At 35.6% G+C, this 10,010-nt stretch overlaps 1 long non-coding RNA gene across 1 annotated transcript; it reads left to right on the top strand.

Annotated features, from left to right (window-relative positions):
• The first annotated feature begins 7,686 nt into the window (after window positions 1-7,686).
• On the top strand, window positions 7,687-8,408 carry LOC118437404. Its single transcript, XR_004836089.1, has 4 exons — window positions 7,687-7,836; window positions 7,962-8,025; window positions 8,130-8,155; window positions 8,246-8,408. It is a non-coding gene; the product is annotated as an uncharacterized LOC118437404 (long non-coding RNA).
• The last annotated feature ends 1,602 nt before the right edge of the window (window positions 8,409-10,010 follow it).

A 10,010-nucleotide genomic window follows, 5' to 3' on the forward strand; every position in this document is an offset into this window, starting at 1 on the left:
AAATTTTAAAAAAGAGCGAATTAATATAGAATTGAGAGTGTAGGTATTTAATTTTTGAAAGGATAACATCATTTTTAAACGTTCAAATTGGGAAATGTTTATATATGTCGTCCATATGTTAAAGATACATACGAATAACAAACTAAACGCTACATACCATTTTCGTTCAAATCAGGTCTTCTCATCTTCTGTACGTTGTTGAGAAGGGTACAAACTTCATCCACAGTGGATATCATAACTACAGCTTGAACCGCGTTGAAGGAATTGATACAAATCTGTAGTAAACCTGTAATCCCTGTGTACACGTTAATTTCAGGATCTTTTTGAAATCTGAGGATTTCTCGGATAGCGATGTTAACGCTGTTGCAAGCCGACATGGCTACCAAGACAGATAAGATATACCACGGGACAAGCCTGACTTTTTGGGTAGGTTCTACCTTCCATGATAACCTATTCCACGTTAAGTACTGAGGATACAAAGTTTCGCTTAATTTAGCCAAATTTCGTGTCGCGTCTAGCGATGTGAATGAGCAATGAGAAAAATAATTTATGAAGGATCTAAAGTTTAATCGAACTTCCCCTGCCTTTAAACCATTCGAAATATTCATCTTTCCAGTTTTCAAACTTTGAAAAGAGATAAAATAATGTGGAAAAGAACGATATACTTCAGAATTAAATGTTAGAAATTATTACACGAAAGACGTACAAAATAAACGAATAAGAAATTAATAAATTGAACGTAGGAATGAAGATAAATCAAAATGGATTGCTCAACTCGTTCCTTTTACCCTAGCACTTGTAATACCAAACCCATATGATTGACGTCAATTTTTTTCCTTCAAGTCTTTGTGAAATTAGTATTAATTTTTTTGAACTTAGTATACTAATACATAATTATCATTCAACTTAAATAGAAATTTGTGAAGTTTAGAAAGCCTGTGGACGAAACCGCTTACAATATATAAGGCGCGATCAGGTAAATTTTACTTTAAATATGTTAAATACAAGTTTAGAATCCTTATAACACTGAATCTTACTCCAATGTGAATTGATAGCCAAGGAATTCTAAACCTTGTAGTTTTTGGTACGTATGTATGAATGCATTATTTGACGTAGCAAATTCGTCGTTCATGTCGACTTAATCGATTTTGGAAATAACCAAGTTGAGATAAATGCTATAATTTTAAATTTTACAAGTTTTAAATTAGTGCATGCCTGCACCTTGACAACAATTTCTAAGCACTGAACTATGTAATAAAAAATTGGTTTTGATTTTAAGTTGGGATGAACATTAACTAAATAAGTATAAACCAGTATAAATGCGTAGATTCATACATAAATACACAATCAGCCTAGATAGATTTGCATATTTATGGATGCTGCCCAATATTTAACCGAAAACGGACAAATTATACCTGAAAGTTACAAAACCTAAATGCCTGTCTACAGAACACTGATGCTAGGAAGAGTTACGTGTGTGGTATTATCTGCCCAGAAAATAAATTAGTGGACATACCTAGGTTAACTCGGACATGAGAGTAGGACAACCCACAACATAGGTGCATACATAGGACCTAGTGACTATTATCTGTCTAGTAATTTTAAGAATAACTCCATGAGTCAAAGTTATCGAGGTTTGATGAGGTTAAAGCTGCAGTTTTCTCGGACAAGGTTTAACCTCTAATAAAACCGGGATTGAGTTTTAAAATAAAATTGTACCTAACTTGGATATCGCAGAGAATTAACTGAAAAATTGTATGTATCACCAAGTTGTTCTTGCTATCATGGACATTATTTTCCGACATACATAAGTACTCTCGCATGTATGTCCACATTTATAACATAATGATTAGATTTACCGTGTGATACAAAACAATCGATAAAAAATTGGTACGGAATTCTTTGCTCAGAGTTGTATAAGGTCCGACTCTAAGACGTAAAATACTGCAACTTTTCAATTCTTTTTGCTCCTTTTTACTTTGATTTTGCATTTCCAAATTTCTAACAAATGCTTCTGACCTTGCACTCTGTCCAACCGCCAAAGGCATCATGGTATCGACAAACACAGAGAAGAATAAAATAAAAGCTATGCACATAAGTATTATACTCATCGGGATAAAGTTGCCGAGCCGGACGACTGTAAAACCCATAATGACGAAACAGATGAACATGGTAAGCATGGAAGCGGCCACGAGGTTTTCTACGGTGTGATTAATGATGGTCATCACTATCTGCAGTTGTCGATATTTGTGCAACTGCTCTGCAAAGTTTTGGACCCTGTCCCCATTCCTGAGTTTCTTTAGGTCAGAGTCGAACATGAGGCCAATATTAACGTAGTTTATGACGGTTCCATTGATTAGCAGAATTCCATGCAAAATAGTTAAAAATATTATGCTCATTCTGATCATGATAGTTAATTTTGAATGGGTACAGAAGAAAGTTATGTTCCGAAACCAAAAATACGTGGGGTCCACATTATGGGCAAGGATTGGGGACAATGAGACACAACCTGGAGAAGTAACGACTGAAGGAATTAAGACAAAATTGAGAATCACACCAAACAGTTTGGACTCCTGGTAACCTGTGGAGATTTAGAAATTCTGTAATACGCTAACGGTAAAGTATTTAACAGGTCTGGCGCATTTTATTATTTATCGGCGTGGTCTAGTTTAGTAAACTGCACCAGATTGTTTTGTTCTAATGGCAAACTTCTAGTAAGCCTTAGCCCCTGCTACATATTTAATTATTTATGAGTTTAACAATGGAAAGCAAATATTTTACCCCACTTACCATTGTCGTCGCACCCCCGTCCTCTCATTTTGTACACGTGGTTCAGTATGAAACAGTAGTCGTGCACTGTAGAAATCATAGTAATAGCTTGAAAAACGTTGAAGGAATTTATGCAGATTTGCATCAGGCCAACAATTCCGGTATAAACGCTAATTTCTGGATCCTTTTGGAATCTAAAGATTTCTCTTGTGGCGATATACACGCTACACGAGGCGGACATTGCGATCAGGAATGACAAGAAATACCAAGGCACCAGTTTGCGCTTTCGGGTAGGCTGTGCCCTCCATGGCGACCTATTCCAAGTCAAGTATTGCGGATACAATGCCTCACTAATTATAGCAAAATGACGAATTGCATCAAGTGACGTGAAAGAGCACTGTGTAATGTAGTTCCTACAAAACGATAAATTACATCGAAGTTTAGTAAATCTGGAATGTGTGGGAGAATCCATTGGTCCGCTTGTAAGGCCGCAGTACAATTTACAGCCGCAATTAACTTATTTGACAAGTCAACGTACATATATACAAAATCTATGTTGCATTACACAGGCTCAATCATCATGCCAAATTTTTACCAATATAAATTTTAGTTATTGCGTTGTATAAGTGCAATTATGTTGTTCAATTTGTGCTTTTGCAGAAAATAGTCAAAGCTTTTGCGTACATGGTTGAACGGATTCTTAATTAGAACTTAACCAATTAATGATCGAACACAACTATATAGGTATATAAATACTCGATGTATAAATAACAAATTAGTATTATATCAGTAATTAAATCGATTATTATTTGCAGACATTTGTAGCCAGACCTTGATGATACATACACCTTTGTTCAAATAACTACATAGGAAAACAAATCCTATGTACTCACGAAAACGAAAAATTGGCTTTTTGATGACGTAATATATGAACGGGCCTTAAGATCTTTGCTAATCAATTGCTGACAACTTTACACTGATCGATTTCACAAACACTTATACGTACTCACAACTTAATAATTTTTACCTATACCTTCTTCTATGATTAGTACTGCATATTCTACAGTCCGTTGTAAATAGCGCACTTGCTCATAAGAAATTTCCAGTATCCCCAGCACAGCACAAAATCCGCAACAAATTCCCAAAATTTTTAAGGTGGTGACAATTTTTGAGGTAAAATCCAGCTTTTCTAACGCTCTGACTTTCGGTCCCGTCCAATTAGCATAATACGAAAATAGCTTCTTTGGTCTTGTCTTCCTAAACCAATGCTCCCAACGCTTATAAATTCCCGAAACCATGAGAAATTTTACCCTATCAAGTACAAAATTCCTTCTTGGCGTTGGATCAATCTGGAATGCATACCACGTCAGAAGGAAATCATCATCAGCTCCCTCCATCAAAACGATCCCATCCAAATTATCATTTAAGAATGGAATAATATTCTTAATTTTTTCCTCTTCGTCTAAGTAAGCGAGCTTATCGGCACATCGCGATAAATTAGGGTACACATGAGAACAGGCCCGTACCGACGATGCTTCTAGGTGGAGCGCTGGCTCCAGGCCGTACGACCCGGTGGGCCGTACCGGCAGGCCCTATACACTAGATATAATTGTCCTATCACACCCCGCAAGATAAATGCATATTAAGTGTGGAAAAGTGTATGGCAGGCGTGCTTCATTTGCTAGGCCGGATGTTCCTAGTCAACAATTTAACAATTTTAAGCCCGAATCTACTCTTGTGGGAATAGACCTTTAGCTAATGACAACTTTGATATGTGCCATATTAAATATAGGACTACAATTTCCGACGTACCTCCACGAATTTATAATTAGGGTTGCCCCGAGTAGTGGTACTACTCGGCCTAAAACGTTTGCCGGCTACCCGGCCGGGTACCGGGTAATATTTATTTATATATTAAAAATAACGGGAATTTTTCTACTTTTATCAAGAATTTGTCAGGAATCATCTCACGACAATGTCTTATTGACCTTTGAAATAATTTTACAAGCTTGTGAGGCTAAAAGCTTTGTTTCTTGAAGGGATTCAAGATTCCCCTCACGAACCAAATTTTGCGAGACTTTCGAAGTGCTATCATGCGAATCCATAAAGAAGTCTATTTGATCTTATCCTCATCAATTTTCGAAATTTCACTCGCTAACGATCGCGAGGACGAGTTACCGAAATAATCTTGTGAAAAAACCAATGGGTTTCTAGCAAAAGCTTTGAGAAATCTTTCAAATTTCTCAAAACTTCGCAAGTTGTGCTTAATTTGCGAGATATTCAATACAATACAATTGATTGATTGCAATTTGGTTGATATGAGTGCGCTCAAAGTAATTTTAAAATTTATATATAATGTCCACATAAGTAAGTGTTGTCCAAAGTAGTACCCATTTAAAAAAAACATTATTTTATACCTAGTACAAAAATGTAATCCATCGGAGTATAAGTTTTTGTAAGGTTTTGCATTTCAGGTAAGAAAATTGAATATTTAAATTAGCCGGCCGGATAGACCGGGTACTTACGTATACCCGGCTGGGTAAAGGGTATCTTAAAACATTCCCGGTATTCTGATTACCGGGTAACTACCCGGTACCCGGGGCAACCCTATTCATAATCTTATGTAACATTTGATTTCAAGAAATGAGAGAGGATTGAACTTCGTGATTAGCAAATGAGTCACAAGGGGTTTGTAAATAGAGCATCCAAAATTGGTTTTTCCAATTTCATAGAAGATTTTCAAAATCGGGTTTCAATTTAACGGAAAACTAATTTTACAATTTTCCACAAACCAGTTTTGTGAAAAAACCGTTTCACAATTTTCCGAAAAACCGGTTTTTAAAAACTCCAGCACCGGTTTTCGGTGTTTAATAAAATAAACTTTTTTAAGAGCTAATGTTTTCTGTTTCGAATTGTTGAAATAAGAATTCGGATTTATTCGAAAAAACGTCGAACCGACTTAAGTCTGATAGAAATCAAAGAATCTGCCCTTCGCGTCAAAATTCCCTGCTAAGTACTAAAGGGTGTAAATTTAATCCGGTAACCTTCATCTTTCTGCCCCCGCTTGATAGAAAGACAGCTATAATTTTTGATTCCGTTAATGTTTTTCTTTGAAATTTTTACTATAAGTGGAATGAAGGTAAGCGCTAATCATAAGCACTATAACATTAAGACGCTGGTCTTAGAAGCGGGAAATTCCAAGTGATACCAAATTTCTCCAAAATTCGGATGTATCAAGAAAACTTCATGTCAATGCATGAACAAAAATTTTGTCAATGATGGAAAACGACCTAAATAACCCAGATGGATCCCACTTACCCGGAAAACAAAGAAAATGCTAAAATTTCACGGGAAGACTTGGAGTTCTGGTCTAAATGGTGCCAGGGAGTGAAACGGCGTAAAGCGGATTAAATGAAAATCAGGTACAAATAGTCCATTATTGTGAAAACTATCACTGAAGTTACCCGGTCACATATGTAGGTTACAGTCTAACTGAAAAAATCATGGGCTCATCTAAAATATTGATTACCGTGTTGAATTTGCATAAGCGCCCTGAAAAGGTATTTGACAACATAAAAGATTTCCTCGTCAAATCTTGTGCACTGATTAATATTAAATTGAGTTATACTCAATATTTCACGGACAAAATGGGAGATACATAGTAGCCAAAAATTGGACCAATCGTTAATGAGGGTCCTGAAATCTTGGTGGGAAATTGTGGTACCATGTGGTTTTGGCACGTAGCGTGACACCTCTAAAAATTATATAAAAATGAGAAAATATAGATGAAACGGGATATATCGTCAAAATGTAACCTATTTGCATTGATAGCTTAGGGAACAAGGAATTATTGCCAATTGAGATAAAAGTTATTTTCATGCAGGACAATTCCACAGACCAAATCGAAACATCCAATATGAGGTAATAGAATAACAATTTTCATCGGTGCCTAGGAAATTTTAGTGGCGAGATAAAAATCTGTTTGTGTATTTCCTGTATAATATGTTGCACATCTTGAACGAAAAAGTGTACAAGATGCAAATCCTAAAGAAAGAACTGACTAATAATTTCGTGACAAGCGACATTTAATACTAAAATCAATGTTGGAAAAATTAGCATAGAGATTAAAGGAAAGAGTTGAGAGGGTGAGTGTAGTGCATGGTGGAAAGACCAAATATTAAGGTATCTCTGGAAAAAATATTGGCTTCGGTCACAACTGTACTTTTGAATAATAAGCATTTTCTTTTTGCAATTAAAAAGCTTACCGAATTAAATTTACACCCTTTAAGCTTTAATTCTTTGATTCGAGCGAAGACAATTGTCATATTATGGAAAACATTTTAATTTTTTAATTCTGGAGGAGTACTAGTCGCCCTGAAAAATTGTGCTCATTGTACTAGACGAAGATAATTTTCTTTTCTCGAAAGACACTGGTTTTCGCCATTCTGTCTCCTCGACGTGTGTAAAATTTTGTGGTTTTGAAGGATTCTCTTATGCAATTGAGTGTTAGATTCGAACACGTTCTTTCTGAAAATTTGGACATATCTAAATCTAATGCAATGTCAGACTCTGCATCTTGTTTCGACATTTGAATCAATGAATTCTTCCTCCCGCACTACAACCATAACATCTTGGTTAAATGGTATGGTCCCAGAATTAATGCATCCTATTGTGGTTAGTCGTACATACGTACACTCTTAGAAACTGGGTATTGATCCATGAAAAATTTTAATACCGTCTCACCGGTATCATCAAGAGGTGACAATGTGGTATCAAAATTTTACGGAAAATCAATACCGGACTATTGAACTTAGAGAGTATTAAATAGTAATACTATTAAGGTATGAAAATAATACTGTGGGGTATGGATTTTATACCACGTTTACCAAGTCTCAAATCTGTCCGGTATAGACTTGTGCGCGAGATTTGCAAACTACTCACTTGCAGTTGCAAATCGTTCTCGTTTTAAAAATAAGTTCTTCTTAAATAGTTCGGCTGGTAAATTATTTGTGGGGAAGAAATTGACTACTTCCGCTAGTGGAAACTTTGACACGTTCTTATTAAAGGGTAAGCTTAAATTTATTCTTTTCGTTTTATCTTTTGCCACGTATTAAATTAATAGGGAGGAATTTTAAACCACCAATTTCGTTGTTTTCTGCTTTATATTAATTAACTTATTTTTTTATGTTTAGCGACATCATCAACTTCGCCAATTCCTAGTTCCGGTCGTGAATATAGGATTCCGGATAATTTTAGGTTGGTGAATACATATGTATACGAAGTTAGAATGACAATTTAAATTAAATTAGACGTGTATAGATATTTCAACTAATTGACAACTTGCTTATCACTTATTTCAGTCGGATATTTCCTGTCGAATTAGGAGGTAAGATAACTTTAAATTGAAAAATATATATAAATAACTGCCTAAAAGTTTGTTTACACAAGTTATTTCTTTAATTACTTGCGCTTTTAGATCCAGTCAGCTCAACTTTTCCACATTATAGTGCGTAAGCCAGCTTTATAATTAAGTCATTCCATTATATGTATTACATCCGGATTTCCATTTTTTGTAAATATTTATGTCATTTATAATTTTATGACTTGTAATTGTATCAAATAAATAATGTTAAAATCAATACCAAGCAGTACTAAACCGTTATTTTTCTTACTGCATGGTATCACTCATTAATACCTTATTTAGTCGTTTAATACCGCTGCATCCTAGGTTTATACCCTTCGGTATTAATAAACAATACCACCACGAAAAAAAAAATCAATACCGTAAGTGACATTTTAATACCGTCACGGTATAAATAATACCGCCTGGTATTAAATCAATACCAAAACGGTAGAGTCACATATGAATACCGCGTGGTATTGATCTGGTATTGATTTTTCTAAGAGTGTACTCCTGTAAACGTTAAACTTTGGATCTCCCACGGTACCGTTGTTGATCCTAAGGGATCCATACATTTGAATTATCACACAAAATTGTAACTTGCATATTGTGACTTAGTTATTGTTACTTGCCTAACAAATTATAATTACAATCAGTGATAAAGAAATTAAAATGAGCTCAACATTTTTTTCATGTCAAATTTACTCCGCGGTTTGAAAGATGGATATAGAGGGCTAAATGGCACTTAATTTTACGAGACACTTTGAAGCAAGATACATACAATTTCTTAATGACTAGATATTTTACACCATTTTTGAAAAGGCCGGACTCAATATGTGCTCCAGGCCGTCCCAATCCAAGGAACGCCTCTGCATGAGAAGGCCACTTGTAATGAAAATCCCGCCAGATACGTGTCATATTCTGTCCCCAAGTCGAAGCTTTCCTTTCACTTGCAGGGTCGCTGGCCAATAATGCTTTGGCAAATCTTTTGTATCCCAACAAGCGTGGAAAGTTACCTTCGTACTTCGCCGCAATTGCTGTATACACCGAGAATTCGAAGGAAAAAAACGTTTTTATTGGAATTCCGTGGGCATACCAATCGTAAAATTGTTGCACATTGGGTTTTACAGGTAAGAAGAATTTAAATCCTTGGTCCTGAAGATCGTAAATATGTGTCCATAAAGGGGTCCTTTTATACGGGAGGATCACTTCCGTTGTGAAGATAGTTTTGTAGGCTGAAGTCAGTATCACCGCACAAAATATCCAAATCCAGACAACAAATTTTAATAGTGTTGGAACGATCTTATTAATATTTGAGAGGACCGATATTTCCAGAAATACGGCTACTGAAAGTATACTAACGTCAATACTAGAGATCATCTTGGTTATCTGAACATTATTTCCTATCAAGGTAAACATCAACACTGTGGAAACAACAGAGAGCCAAATATACTTGTCAAATGGGTCGGTGAAGGCTTGGTACGAATTTTCTTTTTGAATCCCGTAACACGACAAAAAACTGTATGACTTGCTTCCAATAAGTACGATTTGATGCGTCGTTGAACAGTAAGTGCGTCCTTTTCTAAAGAAAATGTATTTGCTTTTTTCGTACACGTTCATCGGCAATGACAAATTGTACAGTGACTCTGCCAAAATAGTGTATGCAATAAAGTCGTCCAGTGATTTCGATTGATTTGCTACGGCTATCCAGTTCGGGTTTCGTCTTTCTATTTCTATTTATTTCTTTCTAAGTATTTCTTCTGCATTTCGATAAATCTTTGAGTATACGTGTATTCAACTTCTTCTAGATCCAGCCAACCTATATAAACCCAGGCATATC

This window comes from Folsomia candida, unplaced genomic scaffold (assembly GCF_002217175.1).
Source record: "Folsomia candida strain VU population unplaced genomic scaffold, ASM221717v1 Fcan01_Sc013, whole genome shotgun sequence".
Lineage (NCBI taxonomy): Eukaryota > Metazoa > Arthropoda > Collembola > Entomobryomorpha > Isotomidae > Folsomia > Folsomia candida.